Source organism: Hydra vulgaris, chromosome 12, assembly GCF_038396675.1.
Source record: "Hydra vulgaris chromosome 12, alternate assembly HydraT2T_AEP".
Classification (NCBI taxonomy): domain Eukaryota; kingdom Metazoa; phylum Cnidaria; class Hydrozoa; order Anthoathecata; family Hydridae; genus Hydra; species Hydra vulgaris.
The window spans coordinates 30,556,629-30,580,676 of record NC_088931.1 but is presented as its reverse complement, the minus strand read 5'-3'; the positions used below and the strand labels follow the sequence as shown (position 1 = coordinate 30,580,676).

Genomic DNA, 24,048 nt, shown 5'->3' with positions numbered 1-24,048 from the left:
TTTTCGGACGTAGAAGGAGACACTGAAAAGCAACTACGCCAAAAACCTCTATCGACTGTCACGGTTTCGATCTTGTGCTGTTTCTACTTTCTAACAACACCGTAACCAATTAAGAGATGGTCCGGAGCCGAAATAAGAACAGATACTACACTTGATCTTAGCCATTAGGCCGAGAAGCGATATATGTACTTACACATAGATTCCATTCACTTATTAAATTGGCATGACATTTGTTTAACTGATTATATTACAAATCAGATTAAAGAGATATAATTCATGCTTACTTTGCTTGTGGCTTGATATTTCATATATTTTATATATATATATGAGAAAGAGACAAATATATTAGAAAAATATATTTCCATAATCAACTAAAGTATTTGGATGAAAAATAATTTTTATAAATTATACAAATATATATTTGTATATCTGCCTTTTCTCGATGCAAATGCAACGTTGACCCACTGTATATAATCCAACGTTATTCCATTGTATATGGATCAACGTTGATCAAATGTAAATAATCCATGGACATAGGTACGATATAGGTATGACATAGGTCCAACGATAATCCATGGACAACGTTGAGTTAAAAACATTGGATCAACTTTAATCCATATACATTTGATCAATGTGAGGTTATACACATTTGGTCAACGTTGATTTATATACATTGGATCAACATTGATCCCTTTATATTGGATCAACGTTGGGTTTAGATCGGGAAAACAAGCAATGTAATTTTGCAAACTATTTTTAATCAAGTCGCTATTAAGTTTTTTATTAATATAAATACGATAAAACTAACATTTAATCAACGTTGTATTTGCATTGGAGAAAACAGCCGACGTTCGCGATATATTTACATACGTTGGCCCAACGTAAGTGTTTTAGCTGGGTAACAGCGTGCTTTGAAACAAATTGTGTAGCAGAGTACGACATTGAATAAATAATTTATACAAAAACAAACAATAAGATATGCAGTCAACGCCAACATAACTTTTCAAAATTGAGTGAGTTAATTTTGCTCTTAAAGATATTGATATTATCGGCGTTAACAACGAATTCCAATAGTTTACAATTCGGTAAAAAAAACCTATATTTACAAATATCGCGACATCGTTGTTTGCGCATCTTATATTTATGTTCTCGCGTGTTGCTATTTTTTGGTAATAAAAAAAAACATCAATTTATCAATTAAGACCAAGTTATGCAGAATTTATTGCCTTATCTTAAGCGACTCCAAATCAAGCAGCAAGAGTCACCTATAGAAGGTTAAATTGTTTTAGTGAATGATTTTTTTTGGTGAAACTATTTGCATGCTCTCAACTCCTTTTATTAGTTCCACATGAAATGGCAACCCAACTGGGGAGCAATGTTTTAAAATAGTCCTAATATGTGCAGTGAAGGCTCTTACTAAGATACTAGGATTGCGAGAAATAAAGCATTTTTTTAAAAGTTATGTTCTGGTATTAGCTGCATGGATAACATTTGTTTTTTTATAGTTAAAATGAGGATCCAAAACTCCGACATCTTCCTGGCATCTTCCGAAATCTTCCGGATATTTTTGTTTCAAGAAGTACAACATGGTTTCTTCATGTTTTCATCAAACACCCAAAAATTCAGAATATTTTTCACGTTTAATTTTATTTTTATTAAACGTCAGTTTGGACAGCTTTAATGGAAAAATAATTGATTGTTTTGTTTTATGAAAGGAACTAAAGCTAGTTATTTGACAATTTTGGGATAATTTACTTGCTATGAGCCACAGGTTAAAATTTTTAAGTTCAATATTATAGCATAATTTGCATAGTATATCAAAATATCAAGATTTATCTCGATATTTTAATATAATATGCAATATTATGCTTTAATATTGAGGTATCTATATCACTATATATCTCAAAATATCAATAGGTATTTAAAGATATCTTGTGATATAGTTATTGCAAACAGTCTTACGAGCCTTCTAAATCACTTAAACTTTCATTAAACTCTGGGATTTTTCCGGATGTACTTAATTTAGCAAAAGTAGCTCTATTATACAAATGTTTAGACTATTCAGACATTTTGAATCACAAACCTATATTAATACTTTCTGTAATTTTAAAACTCTTCAAACGTGTAGTTTATTATAGAATCTATGATTTTGAACAAATGGTTTTGAAAAAAAAAAAATTTTACTTAAGGAGTATTTTTTGATTTATCAAAAGCATTTGATACAGTGGATTACTGCAACCTATAAGATAAATTAAGACATTACGGGATAACTCATAAAATTAAATTATTGGATTTAATTTGTATAAATGACTTTTTTAATGCATCTTTAAAACTGAGTTTATGTTTGCAGATGACATTATTCTATTTATTACTAAAAATGATATTAAAAATGGTTTGTGGATATGAATATTGAACTAAATAAAGTAAACAATTGATTTAGGACTAAAAAACTCTCGCTTAATGCTGAGAAAGCAAATTATATACTATTTCATAAAAAAGTAGAACAAAATCTTCCTCTCAAGTTTTCCTAAATGATGAACTAATTAAAAAAACATCCGATACAAGATTTTTAGGAGTTATTGTTGATGAAAAGTTGTCCTAGCTTCTTCATATAATTTAGGGCCAGTCAAAAATAATCAAAACTATATGTTTGATGTATTGAGTTTAGTCAGATTTGATGTATCGAGTTTGCTCTTACATTATTACATAAAGTCCTAAATTTTTCTACTTTAGGCTAATTTATTGGTGCATTAGCAATACAAACATTTTATGAGCAAGTACTCAAACATCAAAGCTTGAGAGGCTTTTAAGTTCAAAAAAAACATGGTTGCGGAATCATTTACTTTAATGATAGACGCAAACACGGTAAAACCTTAATAAAAGATATAAAAATGATGAATGTTTATGAAATAAGTATCTATCAACATCTAATTTTCTTGTATTGTCACAATAACAATATCTCTTGCTTAAATAACAAGTTTGATATAAATAAATAAAAAAATTTATTATCTATAAGCGAATATGATGAAAACATATAAAATGCCTCGGATAATTAATAAATTCAGAATTTAGCATTTTATATCGAGGGCCAAAAGGATGGAATACCTTTCAAAAAGTATTCAAGGGTATGGTAAATTCGTAAAGTTCATTCAAGTTTACAACAAAAAAGATTTTTTTTAAACTTGAATTTTTGGTTAAAATACTCTAAACATTTTTTGTAAAATCTGTCCTTTATTTCTAGTTCTTGTTTGTTGCATAATAATCTTATTTGTTGCATAATAATCTTGCATAATTAGCGCACTACGCATTTTATTACGACATTTTATTGAAATTTTATTACGAATATTATAACATACTTCGATATTTTTTTGAAATTTTGTTAAAGGAGCTCTATGGAAAGATTTGCAATGACGTATGGCTACCCTTATCAATTTGATCCCCTGTCTGTTTTTTGTTTTTTTAAATAGTTTTTTATTTTGAAGTTGTAAAAGTTTTATTTTATGTTAAAACAAGGGATAAAATAATTAATAAATAAATTCATAGTTTCAAACACATTCTTTTCATGAGAATGATTAAAAATAAATTTGTATTAGTTGTAGATGCTTTTGGTTTACTTATATATATATATATATATATATATATATATATATATATATATATATATATATATATATATATATATATATATATATATATATATATATATATATATATATATATATATATATATATATATATATATATATATAATATATATTGAAAACATCAATTGACCTAAAATTAAAATCTGAGAAACTTAACATGTAAAATCAAATTCTCCTGACGTTTTTAATATTACATAATGCTTTCCGTTAGAAAAATAACTTTGGATCCACTCAAATGTTTTGCCTATTATACCGTAATATTTTAGCTTGGATTGTAAAACACAATGTTAAAATGCATCAAAGGCTTTGGAAAGGTTAATAAATATTCCTAATACCAATTCATCACTATCAAACGATACTTATATTATGTTTTAAATGAAGGTACTATTAAATAAAATTAAGATTTACTAATGCTGTCCATAACATAAATAGCTACATTACTGAAAAATGTCGTCATATACGCATGGCTTGTTACGTTTAAATTTAATAACTGCTTGTACTAAATTTAAATTTAGTTTTCTTTTCATTATTTATACTATTAGTGGGTTTCTCTCCCACATCACTTTGTACTTTTTTCATTCATTATAAATTTACTAATTTGCGATTTCAGTTTTTGTGTTATGACTTTATTTTTTTATCAAATCGAACCGAAGCAATATATGTATGGTCGGAAGGGCCTCTTAAATATTTGTTTGGCCTGTAAAATATATTTATCTAGTCCACTACTGCTTACGTCAAATGCTTTATTTGATTTAAATGACATTATTTAAACAACAAACAAAATTCTTTTTCGATTGTAAAAACACTCTTTAAAAAAAATGTCTTCCGTCAAAAATGAATTAACTAAATTTTTTATTGACTAAAATTCGACAAACTCAACTATTTTCTTAATTCTGAAAAACAGATCAATACAAAGAATTAAAGTTATGCTTTACGATCATTAAACTTAAATTACGTCGGTGTTTAAATAAATAGGCACATTTGAAACTTGCTTTTTTATTTATTTTTTAATGTTTTTATAATGCCACTGCGGTAATTAAGATGGTTAAAATACCGGTAATGTATTTTATGGTCGTGAATTTTTTTATTTAAAATTAAATAGTTTTTAAGAAAACGATTTGTGAAAGTATGAAATTAACGATTTGTTGTTTCTAAAGAATAATTCACAATAAATGAATAAAAAAGTGAAAAATTTTAGAATCGGATGAAAAGTAATTGAATAACACAAAAATAGTTTTCTACCTAGCATTTACAATTGTTAAAAAGATCAAAGAATGGAAATCCATCATGGTGAGAAGACTCAAGAACAATTAATAGTTCAAGAACCTACTGTGCAAGTAGTTAAAGATCAAGAAATTATAATACCGAGATTTAATTGTATTCAGTTATTTTGTGATTGTTATTTTTGTTTAACAGCGTGTGTTGAAGTAGTGTCTTTATGTTCTGAACTGTAAAGATTAAGAAAAGTGTAAAATTAGAAAGTTTTTTTTTACACGTTGTTCAATAATAAATTATAAAAAAAAATAAATGTTTTAATTTAAAATGTATAAGTTTTAGTAATAAGTTATTAGGCAGAAAAATATTATGCTTTCGTATAAATCCAAGAGGTATGTATCGTTAGGGCAGCTGAATTTTTTGTTTGCAAGCGCAACTATGTTAAATTTAAAGCTTGGTCTATCGCAATTTTTGTGTTAACTTGTGCAACAGATTACCCTAACTATGTCATGTTAAACAGCAATGAACTTTAAGTAAGTTAAGCAACAATAAACTTTATGTAAGTTGAACCATGTAGTTTATGAATTTTATGTAAGTTAAAACACAAACTTTAAAATAACGAAACATATATAAAATCAAAAGAGTAAATGTGTTAATAATAGGAGTCTTATTTAAAAAAATAAGGTCTTTAAAAAATGATTTTGATAATAGCGAGACGTAAGGCTTTAACTTCAAGCAACTTAGACGAAAAGCCTTTTCGTTTAAAAACGTACATTTTTTTCTGGGCTGTTTGAGACTAAAGTGTTTCAGTTTTATACTTTTTTTCGAATTTATTAGCTTAATAATTTAAAGTTTCTGGTAACAGAAAACTATCACTCGAAACTTCTAGTATGTTTTTTATTTAAATAATAAACGTTAACATTAACAAAAAATAAACATCATGTGAAAGCAACAAGTTATTAAAATATCAACAGTAATATCAATATATACATTGTTTGTATTGATATTACTGTTATTTAAAATGGCTTAGGATTCTATTTTAAAAAAACTTTGAATTTAATTTATTACTAACTAAAAAATCAATACTTAAAAAAATACATTATGGTCCTGATATTAAATTTTATAATAATAATGATTTAATTCAAAATATTAAATCATTATATAATATACTAAAAATTCAAAAAATATAGTTAAAGAAGACTCGTTCTCAAATCTCCATGTTAACATTAGATGTCTTCATCATCAAAAGTTTTAATTTAAAACCAATTTTATATAAAACAAATATTTGTTATATAAATTATTTGTCTCAGCAAAGACATGGTATGACAAAAATACTGAGAGCTATTGCAATTTTTATAGCAAACTAAAGAGTGATTCGCCAATTTAGAGCATCTGAGAATGTAGGCGGGGATTTGTGTACTTTTAATAAAAACCTACGATTGAATAAAGTTAAATCAGATTTAAGCTTAATCACTAATAATTATGAGCCTTTTTGCATTGAAATTGTTAATAAAACCGCAATTAACATTATCGCCCATATTGAGATGACCTTCCGGATCAACGAAAACGTTTATAGCCCACATTAAAAGTGTCATTTAAAGTAATTGAAAATCTCAAATAATTCCTGTTTCTTATAAAATAGCTAATTTTTATTTGGTATTTGTTTTGTTATGGCTAGTTACGCTGGAGTTGTCTCCAACAAAATTCATCGTATGGAGCGTGTTATTGACATAAATGTACTTATGAATCCTAACAAAATTTTCAACACGAAATATCAAGAAAATCGAGCCCAGGAAATTTATCAAAAAATATCTCTAATTGTTGGCGAAAATAAAGTCAGCAGTTTGACATACAATACCAGAGGAAACTGGGTGATAGAAATGAATCAAAAAGAAGATACGATTCTCGTGAATGAAACAAGTATACAATTGTCTGGTAGTAACCAAACATAAACTCTAAGATACGGAGTGACATTGGTCTTTTAATAACCGTTAAATGTGACCCTCTAATTGAGGACGTTGAAATTTTGGCACAAATGCAGCCCTTTATAAGCGAGTTATACTCAGTAACTCACACAACATACCGCTTTAACAGAAATATGAAGGACGGTCGTAGGCTGATTCGAATAAAGCCTTCAGTAAGACTAGAAGAAATTCTATATACGATCGAAATTGATAGAATAAATATCGCTCTACATTTTGCAGGGATATCTTTTCTCAGAAAGACAAGCTGCAACTCACACCCTCCCCAACAACGATGCATCTCACATAAAGAAACCTCAAAAATTATTAAAAGCTCAACAGAAAAACCCAAAGAAATAAAACAGCCTCTCGAAATAAAAAACGATAAACCGGCAGAAAAAGAGAAAGCGATTGAAAATATCACGCTTGCTAAAAAGCAAACTGACATCAAAATACCTGCCAGTGCTTCCACAGAACCAAGCTTTGAAGTCGTTAAAAGCCGTTACCAAAACGAGAAGAAAAACTAAAACTAAAAAGAAACAGCGAAAGTGAAAGCGACGTTGAAGAAGGCGGTTTGATCGAAATAAAAAACGACAAAATTATTTGTAGCAGAAATGCTCCATCGCCGATTCCTCAAAAGGAAGGATCGAAAAGAGTTGCACGACAAAGGGCGGTATGAATAAATATTTATTTTATAAAGTTTATATCTACAAAAACTTTTTATTTTATATATTTTTGTTTTTTTACATTTTTATATTCTAAGAAAATGTATTCTAAAACCATCTGTCATTATGCCTTCTGCATATTCTTTCACTCTCATTCGTCATGTCATTAAAAACCACACTCAAACACAAATGGAGGCAATAAAAATCTTTTCTGTTAATATATGCGGCCTTGGTGACGCAAATAAGCAAAAAATTATTATCAAGAAACTAAAAAAAATGAACTACGATTTATATCTTCTGCAAGAAACCCATTTAAATACGCAAGACGCAGAAAACTTTATTCGACAATGGAATAATCCAGGCTTTTTCTCGAGTGGTACGTCACACACAGGTGGTACTTTAATTTTAACTAATCAAACTAATTATAACTTTAAAATAATTGAACATACCGATGACGAAAACGGTCGTTTTAATTATATCGTTGTGGAAAAAGATAACCACAATTTTCTTTTAATTAATATATACGCAAAATCCGGATCAAGCCAAGCTGACCAGTTCGAAAGGAAACATTTATTTCAAAAAATTATCAAAAAAATAAAAAAAACAATTCTAGATACCATTTTATAATTCTTGGGGGCGATTTTAACATGGTTCTGAAAGAAATAGATCGGCACCCACAAATAAATTGAAAAAAATGTCTCTCAATCGAGGCCTTTGAAACATTATTAAAAGAGCTTAGCGTAGAAGACACATGGAGGAAATTTAATCTTTGCACAAAAGAATATACTTATAAATCTACCAATAACACCACATTCTCCCGCTTAGATCGTTTATATATTAACACATATAAACACATGCGACAATTAATAAACATAGAACACGAGCCGATGACTTTTTCCGACCACCACAATTCAATATGCGCCACCATCACTCTTAAAAACTTAGATATCGGAAAAGAACTATGGATCTTAAACAACAAAATTTTAAATAACCAAAATTATAACGAAAAACTAACAAAAATTATAAATTTAGCCAACCAAAAAATTAATCAGTCTGACAATAAAACATCTGACTGGGATTCTCTTAAAGAAGAAATTAAAATTCTTTCAAAAAATTTAGCAAAACGGAGGCAAAAAAGAGCCGTCAAGAAGAATATAAACTTAAAAAACAGCTAAAAAACTCTCTCAAAAAAGCGCCTTTTAATCCCAAGATGAAACATCTTAGTGAAAACCTTAAAATAAAGCTACAAACCTTTGAAATAAACAAACTAAACGGCGCAAAAATAAGGGCTAAAATAAAATGGAGGACGCATGGCGAAAAATGCAGTAATTTCTTTTTTCAACTTGAAAAAGCTAAATTATCTAAACAAGTAATCATTAACATCAAAGATAAGAACGGAAACGAAGAAAATATTACAGCTGATATCACTAAAACATTTGAAATATTTTACAAAAACCTTTATAAAAACAGCAAAAACGATGTCACGCTGCAAAAACATCTACTCGAAAATACAGATATAAAAAAAATTTCCGAACAACAAAAGCATTCACTAGATAAACCGATTGATTTAGCCGAAGTCAAAAATGCAATAAAAACAATGAAAAACAACAAATCACCCGGCAAAGATGGGCTAACCGCGGAATTTTATAAATCTAACATTAATATTTTAGGAGAAAGTTTAGTTAAAGTCTTAAACGATATCATTCAGAAAAACGAAATGTCAGAAACCCAAAAACAAGCCATAATAACTTGCCTCTATAAAAAAGGGGATAAAGCTGATATCTCAAACTGGCGACCCATCTCACTTCTCAACACCGACTACAAAATACTTACCAAAATAATCTCAAACCGTCTAGCAAATATACTACCGTCAATCATCAAAGAAGATCAAACCGCATGCATCCCCCACAGATCCATTTACGAAAACCTTATATACACTAGAGAAGTTATTTACATCGCCAACAAAAACAATTTAGATGCTTCCATCGTATCCATCGATCAAATAAAGTTTTCGACCGCGTCGACAGAAATTTCTTGTATGACTGCCTATTTAATTTTGGTTTTAGCGTGCAATTTATAAACCTAATCAAAACACTGCACTATGACATAAGTTCACATCTAAAAATAAACGGTTTCCTATCAGAAAAAATAGACATACACAGGGGAGTACGACAAGGATGTCCTCTTTCAATGACACTCTACGTTCTGCAAGCTGAGGTTTTTGCAGGATACATCCGTAAAAATACCGAAATAAAGGGAATAACTCTAAACAACAAAGAGACAAAACTCCAACAATACGCCGACGACACAAACTTTTACCTCTCTTCAGACAGCTCTATAAAAGCTCTAGACAACGCCCTAAATGTAAACAAACTAGCCACAGGAGCAAAACTAAATACTACCAAATGCCAAGGCCTTTGGCTCGGAATGAACAGATCTCGGATAAAGAAAAATTTCCTCAATTTTTCCTGGCACAGCAACACTCTCCAGAGTCTAGGTAAAACCTTCTCAAACACAAGTAACTACATAAACCGTCAATGGGATGAGAGTATTAACATCATTAAAAAAATTGTTAGCTGGAAGCGTTTCAAATTATCCATAAAAGGTAAAGCTATCATAATAAATCAAACCCTTTTAAGCAGCTTATGGCATTTAGCCTTCACAATACCCATTTCTTCTGACAAAAAAATCGAAATAATTGAACGTAAAATAGAAAGTTTTCTATGGAATAACAGCACCGTAAAAACCCCTAAGCAAACATCAAAACTTCCGATAGACCAGGGAGGTTTAAATATAGTCGACGTCAAGAAAAAACTCGAATCTTTACAGCTGAGCTGGATCTCAAAGTTGTATAACAAAAACAAAAACGGCGCCTGGAAAGACTCAGCTTCCTACATACTTAATCAATACCGAAACGCTAATCAAGGAAACCTTGTCCTTCTCACATCACACTCATATGATTCTTTAAAAACTCTACGAAAAGTTGGAATAAATTCTACTTAAAACACAATAACCATAAGAATCTCACCATCGAAGAAGTGCTAATGCAACCAATATTTTTTAACCCATACATACGTAACAAAAACCAAACTATGAAACCAACTCAAGAATCCGTAAACAATAACATAATCATGCTAGGGGACATCTCAAAAGTATTTGTCCAGGGCTTTCTGGAAAGCCAAGTTATTGGTATAAAACAACGCCTCTTAACAACCATAATAAATTCATTACCACCCCAATGGAAAAACATGATAAACACCCAAAGTCAAAGCTTCGACTACAACAAAACGTCGTTGTGCATAAGCACCAAAAACAACCGTCGAATACGATTCCTTGACTTAACTCCTAAAGCAATTTACAACACCTCCCTAAATAAAAACGATAAAAGTACACCCAATAAATTTTACAGATGGAAGGACATTTTCAACAGTATGAATAATACCTCAACAAAAGAATGGACCCATTTGTTTATATCCATACACAAAAATGAAAGCAACAACAAAGCCGATGAAATAAAGTATAAACTAATACATTTTGCACTACCCACCAATACACTGTTTAAAAAAAGAGGCCATATAACAGACGATCTCTGCCCACAATGTGTGAAAGGATCAGAAAACCTACAGCACATGATGTTTAAGTGTGAAAAAGTTCAACCCTTAGTAAAATACACTTTAGCCCTCATTTACAAAACATACCCATACCTAATACCTCTTAAAAACACTTTCAAATCACTACTTTTCTTTTCATCAACTTTTGTAAATAAATTTTATATTGGAAAACTAATAACTAATGAACTATTATACATAATATATTGCAATAGAATGAGGTCGTTCCACGACAAAAAAATTTACCCCAGAAGGACGCTCATGCTGGAATTCCAAGGCAAAATTAAAAGAATTTTGTCAGACAAATTCCAAATTTCTATTATTAATAATGAAAAGATTTGTTTTCTACAAGAATGCAAAAATATCTGGAGCGGAGAAAATAATTTTAATCTCGAAATTAACAAAGTTCTTGTAAATTAAAATGCCCAGATTTATTTTTTAGTGAAAATCTCTTTTTTGAAATGTTCTTTTTCGCTTTTTCGTTTTATTTTCTTCGAATTTTAATTTTTTCGTCTTCGTTTTCGTTTTCGATTTTTTATTTTTTATATAGTGGGTTTTTTATTTTCTTAAACGAGAGCCCCCTGGGAGTCTGTCTTTACGTATTTTAATAGTGGAACAGTAGACCACCTTGTATTTTTATTTCTTAACTACTGTAACATTTATTAATACCTCTGCAGGGCAAATGCCCAAGGAGAATAAACTACAATACGTTTAAAGTAATTGAATTTTTCAAACGACTGTTTAAATGTTGGTGACTTGAGTGATTATGACGCTAATAGTTGTGATCTTTAAAAATAGTTAGATTCCTGTCATCAATTTACCAATGCGCATAACTATAAAAAGTACAACTCCAATAGATATTTACTTAAAAATATTTAGATAAAAACAGATAAAAACAGGAATATTTAAAAGAGATATTTCTGATCATTTTCCTGTATTCATTTTTTCGAAAAAACGTAAAGAGTGATTTTCAAATAAATAAAACTAAAAAAACAAAACTAATAAACAACTCTTCAGTGAAATATTTTCATAAGCTTTTATCAAGTGTTAACTTGGATGGCCTGTTATGAATCTAAAAGTCTGCGATATATTCATATCTGAATATTGTAAATATTTTAACAAGGCATTTTCAGTATCAAAATTGATTTAAACAAAAAAAGCTTTTAAACTCAAGGATTACGAAAATTATTCTTAAATATTCTTTTAAAAACGACGGTTATAAAACTAATTTCTTAAGAAAAAAACCTTTCGTAACTAAACTAATTATAAAAACTACAAACGACTCTTTGGGTCGGTTTTAAATTAATCAAATCACTCAAATGATTCTCATACTTAGTATATTATTGAGAAAGTTTTTGTTCTTATTTAATTTTGTTTTTTATATTTTTATAAATTTTTTTTCTTAATTACGATCACACTTTACAATATTACTTTTAACGAAAAGTTACTTCTAATCTGAAATTCTAATGTAAATTCAAATGAAATTTCTAATGAAAGTATGCAAAATTATGAGCAACATGCTTATTATTTTAAATAAAAAAAGTTTAAATTACATATCAAGATAAAAATAGTTTTTTTTACCCGTTAATGGTTTGAGAAGCGCGGGAAAGCGTATAAGAATTATCGACTCCTATAAAAATAAACCATATGACTTTTTTTCTTTTAGAGAAAACATGTAGATAATACATGTTTTCTCATATACATGTAGATAATGAATTTTTAATATTTTTGAAAGATAAGTAGTTTGGATATATTTTTATTTTGCCAGGAACTTATAAAACACGCAGAACAATCATTTTATTCAAAAATAATCATAAATCAACAATTTTCTCCGGCACAGCACAGGAAACTAAAATTACGTTGCATTAAAAATTAATAACACCATTTATTTATTAATTAATATTTAGAAAAAAAGAAAAAAAATTATTTACAGACTTGATAAATATTTTAAGCAAAATTAATTTTAACGCTTTTCAAGTATTAACTTAGCCAGATTTTAATGAGGTCTTGTCTGAGATGGACAGATTTCCAACCATTTGGAGAAAAGTCTAATAAAATCTTCAAAACGTTATTAAATCTATTAGTAACTGAAGATATTTGGAGAATTTTTAATCCCCCACCCAAAAAAGAATATACTTATGCAGCACAGATGGAATATCTCATTAGAGATATTGCATTTGTCGAATACTCTTTTGATTTTATCTATGTTTTGTTATTTTAAAGTTCATTGTGGTTTAACTTACATGAAATTCATTTTATGTTAGAGAGATTTTATGTAACTTACATAAATGCTAGATTAGTTTCTACGTAAGCAAAAAATGTTAAAAAATCTTATTTATCTAATTTAATAATAATATTGATCGCAACATTATTGCAAAAGTTAAAAAAAAATGGACAACTTTCGGAAAAATTTAAACATTTTAAGAGGAGTAAGGCAAGGTTGTCTTTTATCGATAATTCTTTCAAGCAAAGACATTCTAAACATATATAAATATTATAGGAATTGTGTTGGAGGAAAATTAGAAATTGATTTGCCAAAATTCAACAGTATGCTGATGATACTAACTTTAATTTATGCGGGGATCACTTTTATTTATGCGGAGATAACTTTTATTCATGCGGAGATAAAACTCCATAAAAAAAGTAAATAAAAAAGCAACAAGTTGAAAAATTTAATTTAACAAAATGCCAACATATTTGGTTTAGACAAAAACTATTTTAAAAATAAAGAATCCTTTCTAGACTTTAACTGGGAAGGAAAATCTTTTAAAAGTTTTGATTTAATTTTGACTAATACGAGAAAACTTTTGTATGGCACTAATTGAAAAGAATGTTTTATGAAAATGGAAAGTATCCTTAATAAATGGGAAAAGTATAAACTCTCCCAAAAATATAAATAATAAAAGACTCTCCCAGAAGATAAAACATGGGGAATATAAAATGCTGGAATAGTAAGTTTAACTAATAAACTTAACACTACAAAAACACGCTGGAGTTCCAAAATGTACTTCACAAATTTCCACCAAGTCCAAAATGTAGTCCAAAATTTCATAGTTTTTACTTGAAGTTTTACAAGCATTTTTATGTTTTTTTTGTCGTGACGGTCTTAACGGTGACAGTCGTAACAAAAAATCCAATGTTTAAAAACAACAAATAAAACGACGCAATCAATAATGTAAGAAAAAAAGTATAAATGATTATTAACAACCCTGTGTTAAAGCCGATGTCGGGCCGAGCTCGGCTGCCGACATCGGACCGCCATCGTTTTTGTCCGTACGGATCGATGTCGGTCCGACATCGATCCATCGGTCCAAACTATCGCGATGCATAGGCTGGCCGATATTAAGCCGTCGCGATACCGCTTATATCATCGGCTGGCCGATCTCGCCCCGACGCGATTCAGTAAGGAAACAAAGGATGGCGGTCTAATATCAGCAATTGATCTATGCCCGAGGATTAAAAAAAGCCACAAATGCTCGACCAGACGATGAACTATCGTAAACAAACTTTACACAAAAACATAAATCGGAATAATATCAGCAACTAAAATCAGTTTAATGTAAGAGTTAATATATCATGTAAGATAACTACGGAAAAAAGAATAAACTAACTGAAGTATATTTAAAGCACAAATATAAAATAAAATTATATATTCTTTTTAAATAAATAAATCTGGATCAGTTGAATCATCAAATAAATTTGATCGGGTGAACTTCCAACATTTTTTGTTTACTGACAATTCACTGTGTGCATCTAAAAAATGGTATAAAATTAAATTTTCACACATCAATAATATATGTAAATGTATTATTGATATGTGTTATAGTAAAATAATATAATTCACAAAGTAGATTTCAACTTAGAAACGTAGAAATCAACGTAGTTTCTACTTTCGATTTCAGAGAACAAAGCAATTATTTTATATTTCTAATATAAAAATTAATACATTTCTAATTAATTAAAAAGTTACTTGGGATTTTTGGATCAGGATGTGCACCGTTCAAAATATATCTTTGGCATTGTTTAATTTATTGCATTCAACAGCCCCTATAAAAATTAAATATATATCTATGTATATCTATGTATATCTATGTATATCTATGTATATATATATATATATATATATATATATATATATATATATATATATATATATATATATATATACATATATATATATATAGATATATATATATTACAAACTATATATGCATTACCAATTTTATTACTTATGGAAAAATACAAGCTTTTAAAATGTATTGGATCAGGTTGCATTCTTTTTTTCCCATGGATTTGTGTTTTGAATTATCACATTCAAAACACCTAAATAAGTTGACTTTATGCAGCTTTAATGGCTAAATGCACCCATCAAGAATTTATAGAAAACATTGGAAATATTATTACCAAGGATTCTTAAATACAAATACATAAATACATAAGGATATTGTTATATATAGCATTTTAAAAAATAATAATGATTTCAAATAAACAATTGAAACAACATTTCACAAAATAATTATACCTTCAGGATCTTTAGAAATTCGCCTTGCAACCCTGCCTCTTCTCTTTTATTCAAATCCCAAAGTTTTTTACATCTAAATTAATAACTATTTATAAATAAAAAATTAGCATATAACCTATTATAAAAAAAAAATTAAAAACATTACTTTATTAACAAAAATTGTTTTACTTAGAAATATAATACTTACAATTGTTTTGAATTATCACGTTCAAAAGCACCTAAATAAATTGGCCTTATGCATCCTTAATTGCTAAATGCACCCATCAAGAATTTACATAAAATATTGGAAATATTCATTCCAAGGATTCCTACATAACTACATAGGGACATTGTTATATAAAGCATTTTAAAAAATAGTCAAATAACAATTAAAACAACATTTCACAAAATACTTATACCTTTAGGATCTTTAGAATTTCGCCTTGCAATCCTGTCTCTTCCCTTTTATATTTCAATTCCTAAACTTAGGTATTTTTATTAATAACTATTTATAAGTAAAAAATTAACATATTACCTATTATAAAAAACAATTTAAAAATATTATTACTTTAGTAATATAAAATATTATTACTTAAGTATGAATATTTTCATTGTTTTCTGTTATAAAAATCAATTTTAAAACTTATTACTTAAGTAATAACATTTTGAAATTGTTTTTCATAATAGGTAATGTTAATTTTTTATTTATAAATAGTGACATAAGTAAGCAACTGAAATCAGTTTGCCAAAAATTTGTTTGTAAGTTGAAAGTTAAACTTAAATTAAATTTCGATGTATAAACGTTACCATGTAAGATACGAAAAAAGGATTAGGCAATTAAAATATACACATATAAATCAAAATTAAATATATTTTTAAAATAAATTAATTTGAATCTGTTGAATCATCAAATAAATTAGATTGGAATTAAATTAGAATAAATATCCGATGTTTTCTGGGCATTGGTCTTCGTAATTCATGTGCAGCATCTAAAAAATAGCATAAAATTAAATTTTGACATATGAATCATAGAGTAGTTAGGTTACTGATGAACAACTTTTATTAAAGGTGACATTGTTATTGATGGTGCAATTAATGAAGCGTATGCACCTCCAGCCGATATAGATTTCCAGCCGGAAGAGTATACCTTATTATATTTTTACTAATTAAATAAAAAGTTACTTTGGCATTTTGGATCAGGATGTGCACTGTCACAATCATTTGTATCCATAGCATTATTAAATTTCTTGTATTCAACAGCCCCTATAAAAATTTATATATATATTATATATAAATATATATATATTATATATATTATATATATAAATATATATATATATATATATATATATATATATATATATATATATATATATATATATATATATATATATATATATATATATAAATAGAGAGAGAGATGTATCACAAATTAAATAAAAAGTTACTTTGGCATTTTGGATCAGAATGTGCACTGTCATAAGCATTTGCATCCTTGGCATTGCTTAACACCTGTTAAATGCAATTACTATTTGCTCGTGCTTTTTTTGGACCAACTGAAGCTGATGCGAACACTTTGCCTTTCAAAGGTTTAAAAAAATTTGAAATGTTAGGAGGTGAAATTTGTGATTGGTTTTTATCAACATGTTGTTTAGAAGAAACTGGAGTAGATATATGCATTGGAACTAATGGTGGAGAACAAAGTGGCGATAGTGGCTCACTACTCTTAACATTCAGTGGTTAAAGAAACAGTGCTGTAAAAGCATTCCAAAGAGTCCAAGAGTCAGTTCCACTGGTTAGGTTTTCCAACGGCTGCAAAGGTGTGCGTTTATTAGGACGAACTCTAAATAAATTATTAACAGAATTTATTATTAAATTTTTTAAAAAATAAATTTAAAAAATCAGATTTTATAAATACCTGAACTTTATGTACTTCATTAATCTCTGTGCACCAAACTTTTTAACTTTAACTGCATGTCTGCATTATACTTAGATTTATTTTGACAACAATTACATTATACTTAGATTTATTTTGACAACAATTCTTCATATTAATAGTATTAATAAAATCAAGATTATTATTAACACTCTTTAATTTTAATCATTAAAATTTAAGAGTGTTATAAATAATCTTGATTTATATACCATCAAATTCTTGGTATATAATTCTCTTATATTCTTCATATTAATAGTATTAATAAAATCAAGATTATTATTAACACTATTTAATTTTAATCATTAAAATTTAAGAGTTATAAATAATCTTGATTTATATATCATCAAATTAATGGTATATAAACTTTGATTTAAACATCTATTTATAAATAAAGAAAAAAAAAATTATTACTTATAAATACTAACTGATATTATCAAATAAAATTATTTTACAAAATAAAAGTATCAACTTTTCTATGCATTAAAAAATTTCGTTATTTCAGAATTTCGCCATTCATTGAGGTACTAACAGTAAGCAACCCGTAATACAGGATATTAATAATTAAATCATTTATAACAATAAAAACACAATAATAACTTGAAATGAAAAATTAAAGACAAATTTATCTATAATTAACATCTTAAGTTTGACTCCTGATCAGCAATGTTATTGCTTATAGTTAACGACATAAAAACTGCATTAACATCAGTTAAGTTCTTTTTAAAATATGTCACAACACAGCAGGTACCAGTAAAGGAATCAAGTAAAGCCTGCAAATACCTTAAAAAAGAAATGCAAAAAAAATTACAATTTTTAATAAAAAAGTATTATTTGCATTTTATTGTTAGTAGAATTAGGATAATATTACAGAAAATATAAATAACTAAAAAAATAGCTATAACAGCCTAGTTCTATCAACACAAAACACAGTAACAATAGCGCATAGCATAAGATATTTGTAAGCACACATTACTGTGTCTCCAGAATAATTAAAAAAGAAAATATTATGTAAAGGATAGACAATACAATGTAAAAATAACACCACAACTTAATAAGATATTTTATTAACTAAAATACTTGAACTAAAAGGATTTCATTTGCTACAATATTTGAACAATCAAGGGACAATTTTAGTTATTAATTTGTTATCAATTATATCAGAAAATAGCAACCAACTTGTAAGATATTTCTTATAAATGGTCATTATCAATTGTTATATTAAGAAATATGTAATAAGTTTTATTAATTCTCCCTCTAATCTAAGAGAAAGAGGGAGAGAAAGAAAATGTTTTCGAAGCAGAATGTTAAAAAAAGTAAAAAAACACACAATAGATAATAGTAACTGGTTTATTATTTTACCAGAAAACAAAATTATTTTTACCTTGATTAAAAGATCTCAGCATTTGATCAAAACTTCCAGCATTTCTTAATAAGGTTCCGGCTTCTCTCTGACTGTTGACTAATGATTAATAGAGTAAACTTAACATCATATTAAATTTACAAAAGTAAAACCATGTTTCAACAGTAAGCAAACTAATCAAGTAATGACAAAGACAACTTCCAACTCTAATTAGTGGTTGCTTGCAACCTTGTTGGAAGCGAAGATGTTTAAAAAAAAACTATATAAAAAAAAAAGAACAATTATGTTTGAAATCATAAAGAAAAATTAAAACCATTTATTTTATTAACTGTTTGTTTATAAATTGTTGTTATAAACTGTTATTAATCTAAATATTATTATAAATATATATACTATAAATCACTCAATATATTACTATAAATATATAAATAATGTTACTATAAATAGAAAAATTCATACATTGCTTTGTTCTCAAATGTCTAAAGTAAAATGGAATTAACAGACATTAACATTGCTTGACACTGAATTCTTGCAAGTAAGTTATCTGGTTGCTAAGCAGCATTTCGTGCATTTCAACAAATAATTTTATCCTATCTAGATCTATCTCTTTTATTTGACAACAACTATTTTTATGTTGCCTATTACCATTTACACTAATAACGTCGAGCCTAATATTATCCATTTCAATTTCACTACTATCATTAAACATATTACCAATAACATTACTATTGTTACAATTAAATAATAAATAAACATAAAACAATCATAAAAATTGCAATCTTTTCTAATCAGACTATGTTTCAACTTAAAATTTATTATAAACCGTAGGATCTAAATTAGCTGACATTCTCAATAAAACTTTTAAATGACTTTTTGGGTAAATAACTTCCCTGGAAGCAGGTGAACCATCTCCAACAAGTACAACAGCAACTTCACTAACTATAGTTTGCAACTGAAACATTAAATTATGTAAAGTTGATTGCGATGTTATTACTTTCTAAAATTAACTGCTGCAAGTGGGTCAGAGATATACAGTTGATAATGTTGGTGAAATATCTTGATCTGGTCTAAGATTACCTACACAATAAAAAACTTGACACACATTTTAAAACATGGCGGCCTATGATTTATAAGTTAAACCACATTATCAGTAAATAAAGCAAAATAAAGACAGGCATAATAAATTCTAATATATTTTAAAAAATTGATATTGAAATTATATATAACTTCCTGAAAATCTTGCAGAAATAGTGAAAATGGAAGCAAAACTACCCTTCTATTATGGCAACATAAAAAATGTGTTTCATCAAGAAAATTTTAAGCACAGCAATGCTGACAGATCTGATTCATTTATCCTTAATAATTATAACCTAGAATAGTATCACTTCTTGCTATACAAAATATTCTGATTGTCTAGGAGCATTTAATACATTTTGAGAATGATTAATCTCGCCTAGGCTATCTCTTTCATTTATGTGATAATTACTTTCAACTCATCTAACCATGATGTTCTAATTTAGGTATAAATTAATTTCTTCTTACCAAGCAGCATTTCTTATATTTTGACAACAATTAATATCAGCTTGCCTAGTTCTAATTATTTCACTAAATTATCAATTATTTTTAAGTTGATATAGTATTTCTTCTAACAACTTATTTAAGCCTAATATCAACCATCCAAAAAAAAAAAGAGAAAAGAAATTAAATAAAAATATCAAAATATTAATAGTCTAAAGTTAAACATATCTACAAAAAGATAAATAATATAAAAAAGATAGATAATATCTACAAAAAGATATTATTTGGTAACAAAAACAAATACACAATGTTGAACCTTACTTGGTTTCTCATCTATAAAACAATTTTATTTAACTATTTAAAAGAAAAAAAATTAAAATGCCTAATGTTAAGCTATGTATTTAAAAAAAAGAATCAAATGCAATTACTTCAGAATATATATGATATATAAACCTCTACAATTTAACTCATTAGCTTAACCATTGGATCAAAATTAATAAAAAAAATTAAAACAATTTATTACTATTATTATTCAAAATAAAAACCTCTAACAATTTAATTTAGGATTTATTAATATCCATATTTTTTTGGCAATTTCAGTTAGTATATTTTTATCTAAAGTAAAAAAAAAGATAACACCATTTAAGAACAAATTTAAAAATCTAAATATATACTGAGATACCTTAAAAAGAAGGATAACACAACATTCTTTTAATAACTTCCAACATAATTTTTTTTTTTTTTACTGCTTTTCTCTATTTTCTATTTTATCATTTTCTATACCTTATTTATTAATCTAAAAGAAAATATACATATAGATACAGAGAAATATAAAATATACTGAAATATACGCATTATAAATTTATGTAAATACGCCTACATGTCCACAAATAACAGTTTCATTTTATTTAAAGAAAAGGAACAGGCTATAGAAATTAGAAAAATACAAACAACCAACAACAAACAAACATTTATTTTTAATTTTATAAATTAAACAATGAACAACATCAATTCCTGTTGAAACTAAAAATTTATCAGCTCTAATTCACTTGCAGACCTTGCTTGAAGGACCGGGCGGAGTATTGATCCGCGTGTAGAAAAGCAGTAGAAAACTACTACTATTAAATTAGCGTATTAATATTTAGATGCTGCCATTTTTAAAATTTAATAGAAACATTTTCGGTTTTTTATTTGTATTTTTTTGTATTATTGAAATAAAAAACAGAACCATATCGGCTGAACGTCGGCTGAACTTCGGCTGAATGTCTGTTAGGCTATTCGTCGGCGAACAGACATATAACCGACGTTCAGCCGATATTGTTTTGTTGAAAACGGTGTTGCCGATGTTGAACCGATGTTACTAGACCCGACGTCGCTGGATCATCAGGAAGAGCTCTTCCTGATGATCCAGCAATGGTGAAACTTAAAGTAGAAGATAAAAGTTAGATAGGTGTTTTTTACTAATTTATATATATATATATATATATATATATATATATATATATATATATATATATATATATATATATATATATATATATATATATATATATATATATATATATATATATATATATATATATATATATATATATATATATATATATTAAGTTATGAAAACTAATACTAAACTCCAAAACTCTTTTTTTTTAATTGTTTAAAAATACTTTTAAGCAAAAAAGTTATTTAAAAAATATTATTTTATCTTACCATGATATGGTTTTAAAGTTGTAAGGGTTGTAAGAACGTGTTTTGACGCTTATTTACAGTCCCCTTGAAGAGCTCTTCCTGATGATCCAGCAATGGTGAAACTTAAAGTAGAAGATAAAAGTTAGATAAGTGTTTTTTACTAATTTATTATTGCTCTGTTCTTTAAGAACATTGAGCACTCTATTTTTAAAATACACTAACATAATTTACACACACACACACACACACACACACACACACATATATATATATATATATATATATATATATATATATATATATATAATATATATATATATATATATATATATATATATATATAGGCAATTCTGAACACTTACTGAAACACCAACCATGACAAACAAAGCCGCTGTGGTTAGATATAAGTTGAGCACGGTACTTTAAAAAACGTGGTGGATATCAAACTTGGATTTTATTTTAAAAAGCAAGCGCGTCACAATACCACAACTATTACAATAATCAATGCAACTATTTTTATTTTCACAATTCTTACATACCCAGGCATCACTCTTCAGCAATAATAAAAATTTGAATATAGATTTTTATTGTCAAAGTGAGTGAAAATTAGAAGTTACAATGCATTTTCTTGCATTTGAACTTGTTTTTAAAATATTTTCAATAATAATGAATCTCTCGATGAGCTTATTGAGTTTTTTTTCCATATTGTTATCATTCAAAATAAAATCAACATCTCCACTTTGTTCGATGATTTAAGCCTATCAAGAATTCGGGCTTTCGAACCTTAAATCAAGGATTTGGGCTTGCGAATCTTAAATCCACTGATGTTTTTCTGCAAATTTAAAGCAAAGTGTATTGAAATTCTTAGCAAAGAATAAAATTGAATAAATAGATTAAAAAATACATGAATGTATCAACAAGATACGCGAATGTATCCAAGTTACATAAATGTAACAACATAAAAAGATCTTTTAATCTAGAGCAATATTTTTTAGCAGTTTTATAATCATGGTTCCATAGTTGTGTGACTTAATAGCCTAGCTTTTTTTTATGCTAATAAAAAAACAGAAAAAAACCCACGTTAATTTATCATCGACTTAAAAAAAAAAACTCTACCTTCACAACGCATTTACAACTTTTCCTATCATCATCATGAACTATTTTACAAGAATTAGAAGCCACAGCCACACACACACACACGCACTTTTTGTTGAAGATAAAAGTTAGATAAGTGTTTTTACTAATTTATATATATATATATATATATATATATATATATATATATATATATATATATATATATATATATGTATATATATATATATATATATATATATATATATATATATATATATATATATAGTTCTATAGTTTGTTGGCTTTAGGAAGAGCGGAAGGAAAAAAGTGATTCTTACGCCAACACATACGTCACTTTTAATTACTTTTGACTTTCGTCCAACATTTCCGTGTTGGACGAAAGTAAAAACCATTAATTTAATTACAAATTAATCGTTTTTTAAAAAAACCACAAAAACGCAAATTTAATTGACCAGAATGTTTTTAAAAACATTCTGAATGTTTTTATAACATTTTGAATGTTTTTAACAATATAAACAAAGTTTTTATTTTTATTTTTTTTAATAAAATGTTTTTATTTTTATTTTTTTTAATAAAATGTTTTTATTTTTATTTTTTTTACTGTAAATCATGCGCGGAGTGTTGCTACATCGACTATCTTATAGCCTGACTCGCAAGGGAGTGCTGCTACATCGACTGACAAATAGCCTGACTCGCAAGGGAGTGCTGCTACATCGACTGACAAATAGCCTGACTCGCAAGGGAGTGCTGCTACATCGACTGACAAATAGCCTGACCCGCAAGGGAGTGCTGCTACATCGACTGAGGGTTTGGTTGGGGCAGGCAGTCTATCATTATTAAAAAAAATAATTCC

General features: G+C 27.4%; 2 long non-coding RNA genes and 1 pseudogene across 4 annotated transcripts; all 3 read right to left on the bottom strand.

Annotated features, from left to right (window-relative positions):
• LOC136089163 (U2 spliceosomal RNA) lies at window positions 1–181 on the bottom strand (annotated as a pseudogene).
• A 14,547-nt stretch (window positions 182–14,728) lies between these two features.
• LOC136088648 (uncharacterized) lies at window positions 14,729–17,735 on the bottom strand. 3 transcript variants are annotated; one of them, XR_010642355.1, is made up of 7 exons: window positions 17,513–17,734; window positions 17,043–17,437; window positions 16,777–16,857; window positions 15,803–16,583; window positions 15,616–15,688; window positions 15,064–15,140; window positions 14,729–14,846 (listed from the first exon to the last, which is right to left on the bottom strand). It is a non-coding gene; the product is annotated as an uncharacterized LOC136088648 (long non-coding RNA). The 3 variants fall into 3 exon arrangements; XR_010642356.1 differs by having other exon boundaries at window positions 16,014–16,583; window positions 17,513–17,733; XR_010642354.1 differs by having other exon boundaries at window positions 15,616–16,583; window positions 17,513–17,735.
• A 160-nt stretch (window positions 17,736–17,895) lies between these two features.
• On the bottom strand, window positions 17,896–21,206 carry LOC136088649 (uncharacterized). The gene is made up of 3 exons (XR_010642357.1): window positions 21,091–21,206; window positions 18,912–18,989; window positions 17,896–18,310 (listed from the first exon to the last, which is right to left on the bottom strand). It is a non-coding gene; the product is annotated as an uncharacterized LOC136088649 (long non-coding RNA).
• Between the last annotated feature and the right edge of the window lie 2,842 nt (window positions 21,207–24,048).